Below are 13,227 nucleotides of genomic sequence, written 5' to 3'. Positions count from 1 at the left end.
GAAAGAATATGAAGGAGGGGTGGAATCAGTAAAGCTGGGGAAAGATCACATATGTCAAACTGTGACTCTTCGAGTCTTCACAAAAGCCCATCTGATGGGACTCGGTTTCCCAGGGAAACTGCGTGGGAAAAAGTGTTGCACTCAGAACGCACGTGAGTGACACGAGAGCAGTTTAGGACACAGACGCTCAGAGGCAGAGGGAGGCGTGAGCAAGGAAGACACAGGAATGTGTGGAATCACGAGAAGGCTCTGGGTTGAGCCAAGTTTGACTAAAGACCTCCAAAGGGCAGAGGAAACCAGTTGGTACTCAGTTACCAAGATATAAGATTGATGGTCTAAGGAAAGGATGCAAGTGCATTAAAAGATCAAGACTCCATGGGGACCTAAAAATCATGGCCGTTTGACTAAGGGTGGCCCTGGGCCATCATATGTCTCAACGGCTTACTAGGCTCTAAGGAATCCCTGGGGGACACCAGGAAGCAGGAGCACTTAAACTGGACCTGGCTGCTTCTCCCAGGGCTTGGATCACAGCAAGCAGCTGAGCAGGGGCAGACAGACAGCACAGCAGTTGAGATTTCCAACTGTGAAACCAAACCGCGTGGGTCTGAACCTCAGTTTGTCATCCACTAGCTCAAACTCAGTGCTTGTTCTGCCTGCTCAGACATCCACCCCTGAACTCTCCCTCTTTCCAAATTCTCCTGGTTGTGGGTCACTAGTCGGTCTTCTCCCCAAGTAAAGAAACACAGGATTTCTCGACAACATACAACCCCATTATCCTCTGCTCCCATGTCAGTAATTCCAGAAAACACATTCTTCCCCTAATCTTTGGATGGATTCCTTTCAAAATGTTTTGTCACCATGGTGCTGCATTACTTTTTTTTTCTTTTTTTGGTATTACTTTTTTATTCTCGCATCCTTCCCGCAGTGTACACAAGCAGGTCTCCCAGAAATTCTCCATATATCTCAGACCTCAGCCACTGCCAGGGGCTTCGTGCTCACCTGCAACTCGGTCCTTACATAGCTAAATGCTGAGCGCCCACCCCAGGCCTCGGCAGCAATGCACTAGAACCCGAGTTTCCCACAAAGCCTGAAGGCTTCTCTGAGACCAGGCTCTTCTCTGTCTTTTCCAAATGCATTGTCAAAGCTGTGACCTTTAATATTACGGGAGGCTCTCATTATTCCTAGAACCCCACACCCTCCTGGTTTTCCAAAGTACTGACCCAGAATTTACCTAAAAAGGAGCAGACGTAGAGGACAACCATCTGAGAGGAGTAATGTGCTGAAATATCTGGGGCTAAACCTCTAAATTTATGCTATTATTTGACATCGCCACCCAGGGTTAGGGTACCCTCCGGACACTATCCCTTTCCTCCTGTCTTTCCACATTCCTCCCTCAAGAGTGAATTTTCAGAGTCATACACCTTGGTCCGCTAGGAAAATCCTGGTTCCAGAGCCCAGAGAGCTGCATCCAGGTCCCAGTGTACCAATATAAACTATATGGCCTGTGGACGGTTATCAATCTTCTCCAGACCTCAGTTTCCTTCTATATAATATTTTAGATGCTGACATCTATTTCCTGCCAGCTGTAACACTCTGTGATTCTAAAGTCCCCATTTACACTTTGGCCTCAGTACAGAGAACTACCACGACATGAAAATGCTGAGGTTCACTTCATGTAGGAGATTAGTTCTTAGGTGATAAACTTCTTTAATGTGGGATCTTTCTGACCAGCCACCTAGGCCCAATAAGAATAGCTACCATTAATGGCCTACCCCGTCCCAGGCAATGCTCTTGGCAGTTTACAAAGTCAACTGAGACTTTAAAGGACCTTAAGGAGGAAAGGGCTCCTTGGCTACAATTTAACTCAGCCCCCTCTGCTCCGTTGAGCCCAAGAAGCAATGCTTGGTAGACTTACACCCCACCTCCCACTTTATAAGCTTTACAACAGCAAGTAAAGATGTACACAAAAGTACAGAAGGAATTAATAAGCCACAAGAAGACTTATGTCGAGACTGAACTCAGCCTTTCAAAAAAAATTCTAAGGACAAAGCAGGTGGTTTAGTTATTTAGAGAGCAAGGAAAAATGATCAAGGCAGGGTCTGAACTATTGCTTTTGGGTCAAACAGTATAAAACAGCAGAGGTCAAGGACATGCCATGCTCATCAGCAACGTTCTCTTTATTGGAGAAAAATGAAGCAATCCTTAAAGGCCTGAAGTCCCAGACAGGAGGACCCAAGTCTCCAGACTCTTGAATACACCAGATCTAAAGGAACTTGCAGACTGTTAAGCCTTGAGTCCGGTAAAATGATTCTTGTTTTGCGAATAGTTTGAGAACAAAAAATATCCAAGGTTTCTCACAAACTTAACAATCTAGAAGTCTATGAAAGAGCTAACTTACTAAGATACACAAACAATATACACAAGGGAGTCAGAAAAAGGAAAGATCTAGTATCATTTTGGACTTGGCTTTGGCCTCACTGGGCAGGGTAAAATGGATGTGAGATGGAGAAAGGGGAGGACAGGCCTTGGGATGGGGCAAAGTACAGGTAAGAGTGGGGATAAATAAACAGGTTCCTTGGGGAAGAATAAGGAAACAGCCCTACAGAGAGCAGAGTGGTGGCTGGCTGGCAGCAGAGCTGCTCTGGGCTGTAAGACACTTCATTCTGTGGCAGATCTCTGAGTCGTCTTTCCCTGTGCTCTGTCGCTTATCTAATCTGTTCAGAATCAGTAACAAATAGATGCTGTATCTGAAAGCCTACACGCTTGAATTTTTTTTTTTAAGACTCTAGACTGCTGCATCCTGATTACTTGGTGAGGATTTTTATCACAACCTTCAGATGTTTTGAGATTATCAGATTTAGCATCTTATTAAACGCAAATCCCAAGGTTTCCCCCCCCCCCCCCTTGGTGAGACTTCCAAACCTTTTTCCCCTCTCACATATAAGCAATGCTGGCTCCAATGCCTTACCATTCAGAGAAGAACTTTTTGAGCTCTCGGATTACTGCTTATAAACTACCGACTGATGGGCCTGCTCGGGTTCTGTTACTGCCGAAGCACGACACACGTTACAAATAACAACAGGTGTCTCTGATATAGCTTCCTACTTACCCTGCCTTCAAAGCTCATCATAGTGAGAGCCACAAGGGATCCAGTTAAACATGGGCTCCTCTTAAAGGTTTTGATTACACCATCAGTCACCTTCAGAAGTAACATGACTATGGAAGGCAAAAGAGCACCAAATCATTCCAGCAACTGAAAAGTCTATGAACTCAAGAGGTTTAAATGATTTACATTTTCTGTACCAAAAGTGATTAAAGACACAGTTTTCCTAATATCACTCTCTGGACATATTGCAAAAACAGAGGTAGGCCCCAAACCACTTCAATATACTCTTCCATTGAAATCAAAGGGAAGGAGGTTAAGAGGAAATGGATAACCTATTCTTATTAAAACAGCCAACCCAGATACAAATGACGTTGAACCCTGACCAAAATTCTCCTTTCCGGTCTTAGTCCTGCAATGAGCAAGGGAGACCTGAATATCCAAAATCCATCACCACTCTGGTCTCTGTTCCCTGGCCTGCCTCACCTCCAACAAAACCTCTCCAGCACTCCACCCAAGACTCACCACCCAGCATCCCTCCTCTGACTACAATACCCTCAGCTTCGGCTGCCTCATTAAAATCCCCTTCATTGTGATCAACCATTTGGGCCTCATCTGAAGTTTCATTTCATGTCCCTTCTTACTCAGCTTCCTTTCTAAAGGCCAACATCTCCATAGAGCGCATCCCATAACACCCTTGACAAATGCCCTCAAGTTACCTTGCTCACCCTTTTGTCCTTCCTCTTCTGCCAAACCCCATAGCTGATACCTATGGTAGCTCTGTCTGTGCCCACAAATGAGTACCCAGGCACTGCCGAGAGTCATTCAGTATTCGTGAGCACCAACCACTCACGAGTCAGTCCTCCACAACGCTGGGTGATCCCACCCACTCATTCTCCCACTCTCCTCAACTCTTATTTCACCTTCAAAGGGCCACCCCTTCTGACATCCACACCACCATCACCCCCATTCCCAGATGACCTTGCCTCCTAACAGAGAAATGGAACCTATGACACAGCAACTTCTCATTATCAGACTAACTTACTACTGAACTTCAGCTTCTGCCCTCCCGTTGCATCCTGTTCCCTCCTCTCCCCCAAGGTCAATCTCTCCACTGGGCTTTAGATCCCACTTCACCCCACCTTCTCAGACTCATATAATCAATTACCCCTTGTCTCTTCTCTCCTGTCTATTCAACCAGCTTCTCCCTTTCAACCAGATCTTTCCCATCAACAATTCAACACACTCGAATCCTTTTTTGCGGTACGCGGGCCTCTCACTGTTGTGGCCTCTTCCGTTGTGGAGCACAGGCTCCGGACGCGCAGGCTCAGCGGCCATGGCTCACGGGCCCAGCCGCCCCGCAGCATGTGGGATCTTCCCGGACCAGGGCACGAACCCGTGTCCCCTGCATCGGCAGGCGGACTCTCAACCACTGCGCCACCAGGGAAGCCCTCGAATCCTATTTTTAAAGCTTTCTACCCTCAACCTCACGTCTCCAGCTAGTGCTTTATTTCTTTGCTTCCTTCACAGGAAAAATAAAGATTGTCCTCCTTGGATATCTCCCATTTTTCCATCTCCCATTCATTTTTCAACCCATTCCAACCTAGCATGGCTCCATTGCTCACTGAAACAGCTCCAGGCTGGATCAATAATGATCTCTTTGTTGCCAAATTCAAATGAGAATTTTTTTTTTCACTCTTTATCTTATTTGACATCCTGACAGTATCTGGCCATGTTGATCAATTTCTCCCTGAAACACTCCTTGCTTTGGCCTCTACAATCAATGTTCTTCCTGCCGCCATGGCTTCCTTCTCTTTGCAAGCTTATCCTCCTCTGCCTATTCTTCCACGGTTCAAACTCTTCAAAGCTGGAATCTAGGTCTCCTTCCCTTTTCACTCTATATCAGCAGCCAAAAGCCCAACTACCCACAGGGACAAGCAAGTTAATACAATTAAGGGAAACAAAGTTGACTTTCACTTCCCCCACAGGTCTACAATTTAAAGCACAGCAGAACCAACAGGATAGCTGGCAACAGACCTGAAGCATCAGGGTCAGATGACAGTAGGGAGAGGTACAGACTATAATAAAATGGAGAGCAGATGTTCCTACTAAAACAACAATTACTTAGCTCAAGCCAAAGTCCTGATATATAAATGAAAACTCACGATTTTTAAATCTTGGCAATTAAGATTTCTTTCTGGTGTGAATAAAAGAAATCCTGGGTTACACCAAAAGGAGAATTTATCGGCTCATTTAACCGCAAAGCCTAGAGGTACAGCTTGCCACAGGGTTTAATCAACATGATCAGGGCCAGTTTCTCTATCTGGATTCTTCGTGTCCCTAATTCTCAGATAAGATCTACCCTATGGCAGCAAGGCCATTGCTAGACCTCCAGACCACATCCTGCCAGGTTTAAGCAGAAAAGGAGAAAGATTCTCTTCCTGGAGTTTCCTCTACCTCCCACCCCCCAGTCTCAAAATTCCCTCTGATTAGACCAGCTTGGATTATTAAGAAGGCCATTCTTGAACCAACCATTGTGGCCAGACGACTCAGGAATGATTGGCCAGCCCTGAGTCCCATGCTTCATTCAGAGTCAGGGGAAGAACTTTACCTAAGGCTAAGGTCTGAGACTGGGGGATAGGGAATTTCTTAAAAGGAAACTAGGATGCTGCCATCAAAAGACAAAGTATACTTGGGGCAGCCAAAAACCCCTAAACATGCTACAGCAACTTGTTCAAATATTTGAAAAACACTGCATAGGCCAAATAAAACAGGTTTGCTGGCTGAAGGTGGCTTGTCAACGTCCGGTCCCAATCCTGCTTTCTTGTTTCCTAGGTGATCTCATCCAAGCTCAAGCCTTCATCTACCATTTCTATAACCCAAATGCCACATTTTTTTATCTCTGACTCACAAATTCAACTGCCTACTCAACATCTTCACTTGGATGCCTCAAACTCATCTCAAATTCAATGTGCCCAAAATGAAATTAATGATCTTCTCACCCCACACTCCTCTCCCATCCAAAGCTGGCCTTACTCAGCGCTCTTATTTAGGGGCGGGGAAGTGGAGGGAAAAGTAAGGGGAGATAAGACCAACATGACTGAGGTACTGCTTGAAAGAAAAATAGAATCTTTCAGGAAGTCCAAGTGTAAGTCAACTGAAATTCTGTTGTTACTTCAAATATTTAAGAAAGACATTTGATATCTTAATTCATATAGATTTGCAATTTTCATTTTCCAACTCTTCCCAGTTTTTTTTTTAACACACATAGAAATCCCTAGTGGCACAGTGGTTAAGAATCCATCTGCCAATGCAGGGGACACAGATTCGAGCCCTGGTCCAGGAAGATCCCACGTGCAGCGGAGCAACTAAGCCCATGTGCCACAGCTACTGAGCCTGCGCTCTAGAGCCTGCAAGCCACAACTACTGAGCCTGTGCGCATAGAGCCCTTGCTCCGCAACTAGAGAAGCCACTGCAATGAGAAGCCCGCACACAGCAACGTAGAGTGGCCCCTGCTCGCTACAACTAGAAAAGCCTGCGCTCAGCAACAAAAGACTCAATGCAACCAAAAATAGATAATTAAATAAATAAAATTTATTTTAAAAACCCAGAAATACCAAAGGCAGAAAAATTGTCCAGGGACCTTGGAAGGTGCTTTTGTTTGCATGTTAGTTGGCACAGCGGTAGTTTTCTAGTAAACATATCTGATTTGATCCTGACAACAACTCAGGAGGTTGGTAAGGCAAATTATTACCATATTTCATCAAATGTAAGAAATCACTGATTCTAAGATGCATCAGTTTATGCACCACTATATTAAACAAAAACACCACAAATTAAACCATAACATATAATGCACTATAAAACACATCTTGGGCTTCCCTGGTGGCGCAGTTGGTGGCGCAGGTGGTTGACAGTCCGCCTGCCGATGCAGGGGACACGGGTTCGTGCCCCGGGCCGGGAGGATCCCACATGCCGCGGAGCGGCTGGGGCCGTGAGCCATGGCCACTGAGCCTGCGCATCCGGAGCCTGTGCTCCGCAACGGGAGCAGCCGCAGCAGTGAGAGGCCCGCATACCACGAAAAAACAAAACAAAAACAAAAACACATCTTGTTTTAAGATAAAAATGTATGTCTTAGAATCTTTGAAAAACATTATCATAAGCCTCATTTTTCAGATAAGGAACCAGAGGCTCAAACACTTGACCAAAGTTATAATTAACAAGATGAAGAATGGACTTGAACCCACAGGAATCAGTTTCCTAATTTGTCTTTCCCCCAGTCTAGCCCCTGGGTCTGAATGACCTCTAGAATTTCTTCTGGGGCCCCCAAAGCTTTTCTGATACAAAGGTGGTAAAAGAAATCAGAACTGAATCAACTCAATAAATGCTTTAAAACTGACATGGATTCTTAAGACTGAGAATAATTTAGACCTTGACTTTTCCCTAACGCCTAGACAGTCTAGGAAATACTGCTAGCATAAACAGCAGTATATGCCAGGTGTGTAAGAAAAAGATTACATCATTAATTTCAGTGCTAATTCAGTAGGGTTGACACAAAACTTACAGGTGACTACTGGTTTTAAGTATGAATCACAAGATGATTCTCACTTGTGAGGTGATATTACTGGGCATCTAGTCAAGGTAAAACTTTCATTCTTTCATAATAAAATATGCCTATTTAATGGTTTTGTTTCTTTCTTTGTTTCAAAGATAACCACCCGGAAATGTGCCATGTTATACCTAATGACTGCAAAGCAAATGTATAAGCCTAAGAGTTCCAGTCAGTCTGTGCAAGAAGGCTTTTGATTTCAACACCTAACATCCTTTAAAAAGGAAATTTGTTACAAAAAGCCAAGAAATTTGGTGAGATCTGAATAGGACAGAACAGGCTTAATTCATGACTTTTTAAAAAAATTTAAATCTAACTGTTTTGCATTTTGTATTCCCACAGCACTTAGTGCTGTGTCCTAAACATAGAAACTGCCTAATAAGTACGCATGATGAGATATACAACAAGAAAAACGACAGTCCCTCTGTTTTCACAAATGTTTCTTCTTTCTAGGACTGTGCTTGCTCTGGAGGAGAAAGTTTAGCAAATTCTTGGTGGTGCCTATTGTGAGCTTATCAAATTTAATACTGCAAGTCCTCAAGGAGCTGACAGTCTAATCAAGTACAAGTATAAAAGATACGCTGGTGGCAGATTACCTTTAAGTATGCTCAGTATCTGGACAGTATATTAAAATGTTTTAATATCACTTTCAAGCAGGAATGAATGTAGAATTAGGAGAGCTGGTACAGCCGTTTGCTGGATATGACCTTGGGCAAGTCACTTCTTGAAATGTTTCCTTAGTTATTACCTACCCATCCCCCAAGGCTACTGCAAAAGAAATTAAGGCTGGAGAAATCTTTTGAAAACCCTAAAGCACTATACAATATAAGTATTATAGGACTGTTGCCCAGAATATTTCAATGACTTCTTTTGGGGGTCCCCTAAGATAACGTTAGAGGGCTCTTACTAAAATGCGAACCCAATCATTCATTCCCAGGTTTAAAGAATCTTTACTGCCAAAGGATAAATTCTTAACTATTTAGCTTGGTAGATAAGGCTCTTCAAAAACTGGCTCCTCTGCAGCCCCATCTCTGGCTTTACTTTTCAAAGACCACAGCAAATACACAACTGCTCCTTGATTACATTCTCTTCCACATTTCTTTACCTTTGCAATTTTGGTGAAGTTTCGGGCTGTGATTATCCCACCACAGGCAGGAATCCACAGACTGAGCACCTTCCGCATCATTATGAGTCTCTGAGCTTCTCCAGGGCAAAAAGAGCCAATGCCTCATTCTTCCCAATTCCTAGTACAAAGCCACAGCAGCTCATTAAATACTGCTTGAGTGACAGACAAAGGAGGTCCTCATTTGCATGCCACACAAAGATGGTACCCAGGAGAGAATCTCAAGGGAAGGCTGTCAAAAAAAAAAAAAAAAAAAAAGGCTTAGGGCTTCCCTGGTGGCGCAGTGGTTGAGAGTCCGCCTGCCGATGCAGGGGACACGGGTTCGTGCCCCAGTCTGGGAGGATCCCACATGCCGCGGAGCGGCTGGGCCCGTGAGCCATGGCCGCCGAGCCTGCGCGTCCGGAGCCTGTGCTCCGCAACGGGAGAGGCCACAACAGTGAGAGGCCCGCGTACCGCAAAAAAAAAAAAAAAGGCTTAGAGGCCCTAATAAAAATACTACAGGCCCACATCTCTTACCCAAATCCCATACAGCCAAATGTATTTTGGAATGCAAAAGTTTTAACATTTTAGAAATGTAACATGTACTTTATGCTCCCCGTAAAGTGTTGGTCAGCACCTCATACTCAAACACAGTAATACTTCTGCAGCGGAACTGACGGATAACCACACTAAACAAGATAAATGAAGAATATAAATAGACTCTTGCTCAAGGGAGGTCTTGCCGCCAAATGGATTACAAGAGCTTTCTGAGCATCTTGGAATTAGAGAGAAAGGATGGGGGGTCCGCATCACCAGATGTGTGTAGATGGTTCCCATTCATTTCCTCATCTGCTCAGAAATTCACTACGGCAGGACTGACCTATATTAGGCAACAAAGAAAACTGGCCACTACCCAAACAGCAACATAGGCTATAAAATATTCGGAGGAGAAGGGGCTCAGAGGCACATGCAAAGAGTCTTTATCACTGGCAACTGTAGTAGCTTCTAAGAACATTAAGGGGGAAAAAAAACAGTAATCATTGCCGGATCCAGCACTGCAAGACCAGGTGAGAAAAGCAGCGCAGGAAATGAATGTATGAATGACTGTGTAAATAAATACTATTAGAAACTCCTACCACTGATTTTTAAATGTATCTCCAATAGTGGGGGCAGAACTGTACACATACAAACAATGGCCAAAATCAAGCTGTCCCGGAAGAACACAACTTGCTTCCATATCAAAATAGAAACAGCAACGCATGTCCCCTGCTCTCTAGAACGTCAGGAAAGAATTACACTTTTTGCAAATAATATATAGATACAGGCATCTATCACATATATTTTTTAAACAACTAGAAAGACTCCCATGAATGCCTTGCATGAAAAATTTGTTTTAGAACCAAGTGCTTTCCTAAGAAACTGATAAGTGCCTTTCTTTCTAAAAAGAAGTACTAAGTAAGTAGGAAGACAAAAGAGATGACATAATCCCATTTCCAGTGAATCCTAACACCCAGACACACATTTTGTGGTTACCTATGAATCTACATTTCTTATTCAGGGTGTGGGAGAACATTTATACCAGGCACCTCAATTCTATCAGACAATAGAGGCCGATGGTGATAGCAAGAGCTACCATTTACCCTACTGAGCCCTCACGACAGACAAGGCAGGGTGTTGAGCCCTTTGAAAGTCTCAATTGATCCTCACATTAAAAATAGAACCTACATTATAGGATATCATTTTACACATAAGAAACTGGATCTTTCAGTAAAAATCCCAGAGCTTTTAAGAAGGAAAGCCAAATGACTGCAATGTCATCTCTTGCCAACTACATGGTTTCTACTCTGGAAAAAAAAAAAAAAAAGGCACAGCTCATTCTCCGTAGCACATACTTCTATCCTCTACTATATATACAGCTTTTTCAGTAACTATGTAGTATAAGCAACTCCTGTCCCCACCTAGAGCTTTTCCCATGTATCCCAGCTGAAAATACGCTCTCTCTCCTTTCTCAGAAGTTCTCTTTGAATGTGCCCCACCCACCCACCCATCCATCCATCCATCCATCCATCCATCCATCCACCCTCTTTTGGGTACCTATCATACACCAGGCACCATGCTAAGATACAAGATGTACAAGTCACAGTCCCATCCCTCAAATGTTCAGTCTAGACATGCAAGCAAGTAATCACACTTGAGCATGATAAGTTATATACGGCACAGGAGTAGCACAGACCATCTCTGCCTCAGGGTACAAGTTCAGTGGTCACAGAAGGTTTCAAAGAGGTGGTATCTGAAGAGTGATTGCAAAGATACAAGACAGGAGGAGAAGGGCATTTAAGGACAAAAGAATGAAAACGAATGATGCTACCAGGGTACTTCATGCCATCCAGAATAGTATCAAATGACAACGGAGAGAGAAAGCTGGGACAGAAGGATGGAGATGGCCAATAGAGAAGCAAAGGTCAACACACCCTAGTCCCCAAAGACCAGTCTTCTGTGCCTGTCTGAGCTCAGCACCTAAGACAGCACCCCGCCCCCAAAGGTGGGAGAAAAGGGAGGACAGGGGGCAGACACATGGGCAAAGGGAGCCAAGGTACTCATCAACTCACCAGGAGAGCCTGGCCACCTCTGCCCAACATGTTTTCCAACTCTTCTCTTAGTACCCTTACTCTTACCCCATAAGCCCTGTGGATTCTAAGCACTAGTGTCTTGGTGTGTTTGTTTTTTTTTTCTTGAAGCCAGTATCTGCCAGTTAATCATGACTTTGAGACCTTGAGTTGAGGATAAGATGCTATTCTGTCAAAGGTTCTCCATCCTGAGGGTCAGCTCCAAGAGCAGCACAGAAAAAAAGACATGCTCACTGAGCTGGGCAGAAGAAGAGAGAACTGATTTTAAATAGACAGCTTTTAGAGAGAAATAGGTCATAGATCAACAGTCACAGAGAGCATCAATATACCAGGGCACAGTGAGGACTGACAGAGCTGACGGGTTCTTATCTACTCCTCCTGGGCCTTTAAAGCAGTAATCCCCATGAGTTCTGAAAGTGCTCATCTGATTCACGGAGTCCGATCTCCTCTTTAAAAGAAAAAAAAAAAAAAAAACCTCTGTTGCTATATAATGTGTTCTTTATTTTTAATTTAAGTGAATTTAAATGAACTGTTATGAGAATTTTCTGACGCCCTATATGATAATTAGACACATCCTGATTTCCTACACAAACTCAGGGTGAAAAATCATGAGTCCAAGGATTCATCCTTCACAAAGGCCAAGATAATAGAGAAAGGACGGTGTGTTTCAACACAGATACAGTCTCCTCCAAGTGGAAATTTGACCAGATCAGCCATAAAATATTGGTATACTTCAAAATTATTTATTCATACATACAAATAATAGTGTCAAATTCAGTAAATATTATTTATACAGCTATACATTTTTATATTAATTTTAGAACAAGAGAAAGTCATGGCTTGGTTCTCCCCTTGTACTGGATCATTTTAAAGCTTTGGTTACCATAAAGCAAGGAAACAACTGCTAAGAGACAATGACCTTAAACTGAAAGCTAGATTTTAAAACAAAGAATCTTAGGAATATTTTACAGTTCTAGAAAATCACAGTGAGCTGAGAAACAAAAGCCTGGAATTAAAGAGTCCTTGGTTTACTACTGATTCATGGTAGAACTGTACAGCCCTGGTGTCCTCATCTGTAACATAAGGGAATTAAGAAAGCCTTAGGTATTCACTGAAGTGAGTTCCTTATTCCCAAAGCAAGAGGCTTATTAAAACAAATCAAAACAAAAAACCTTTGAGGAAAACATTTTAGGATAAAAAGAACTTTAGACACCTGCAGCTGTAAGATAACACAGGTGAGAAATGTTTACTGTCGCTCTGCCGGAGACTGTGACCTACATCTTAGTAACACATCCAGGACCTAGTCATTTAGTTACACCCACTCAAAAAATAAAGACGTGGCAGACCTTTTTACCCCTCCCATCACAATGCATAACTTGTGTTTACTCAGCGCACTGTAAAATTCAAAACACAAAGCACTACTTGTAAGTTTCTTTCTTTTGGCAGGAAGTGAATAAGTTCCCATGTCCCCCAGCCAAGTTCAAATCTGAGGTGTTCAACCTGCACACATGCATGGGATCATATAATCTGCTAGGAAACAGGTAAAGATGCTGCATCAGGTATCCACAGTCACTGGGGGACGAGGGCAACACCTGGCTCTTCACACCTGCTCTAGAATACTCTACAGGAATTAAATGTGATAGGAAAATGAGTATCTTACCAGGAGAAGTTTTCATTAAAATTTCCTCACATTTTTTTTTCTCAGATGCCTCATTTTATCTAGGGAAAGCTGTGTGACTATGAATGAAATCAAATTCTAATTTGTTTAGGAAATGGTTTGGTTATC

At 43.3% G+C, this 13,227-nt stretch overlaps 1 protein-coding gene across 5 annotated transcripts in view; it reads right to left on the bottom strand.

Moving 5' to 3' along the window:
- Positions 1-13,227, bottom strand: part of STXBP6 (syntaxin binding protein 6) — a 319,768-nt gene that overhangs the window by 245,994 nt on the left and 60,547 nt on the right. The window contains exon 1 of one of the 5 annotated variants that reach the window (XM_079912939.1): positions 8,818-8,836. The exons of the other annotated variants lie outside the window; for them this stretch is intronic. The gene's annotated coding sequence lies outside the window, so the exon portion shown is untranslated. Of the gene's footprint in view, positions 1-8,817; positions 8,837-13,227 lie in introns of those variants that run through there. 5 annotated transcript variants of the gene reach the window in all.

Source organism: Stenella coeruleoalba (genome assembly GCF_951394435.1).
Source record: "Stenella coeruleoalba genome assembly, chromosome: 2".
In the NCBI taxonomy this organism is placed as follows: Eukaryota; Metazoa; Chordata; class Mammalia; order Artiodactyla; family Delphinidae; genus Stenella; species Stenella coeruleoalba.
This window is presented reverse-complemented; position numbering and strand designations above follow the sequence as displayed.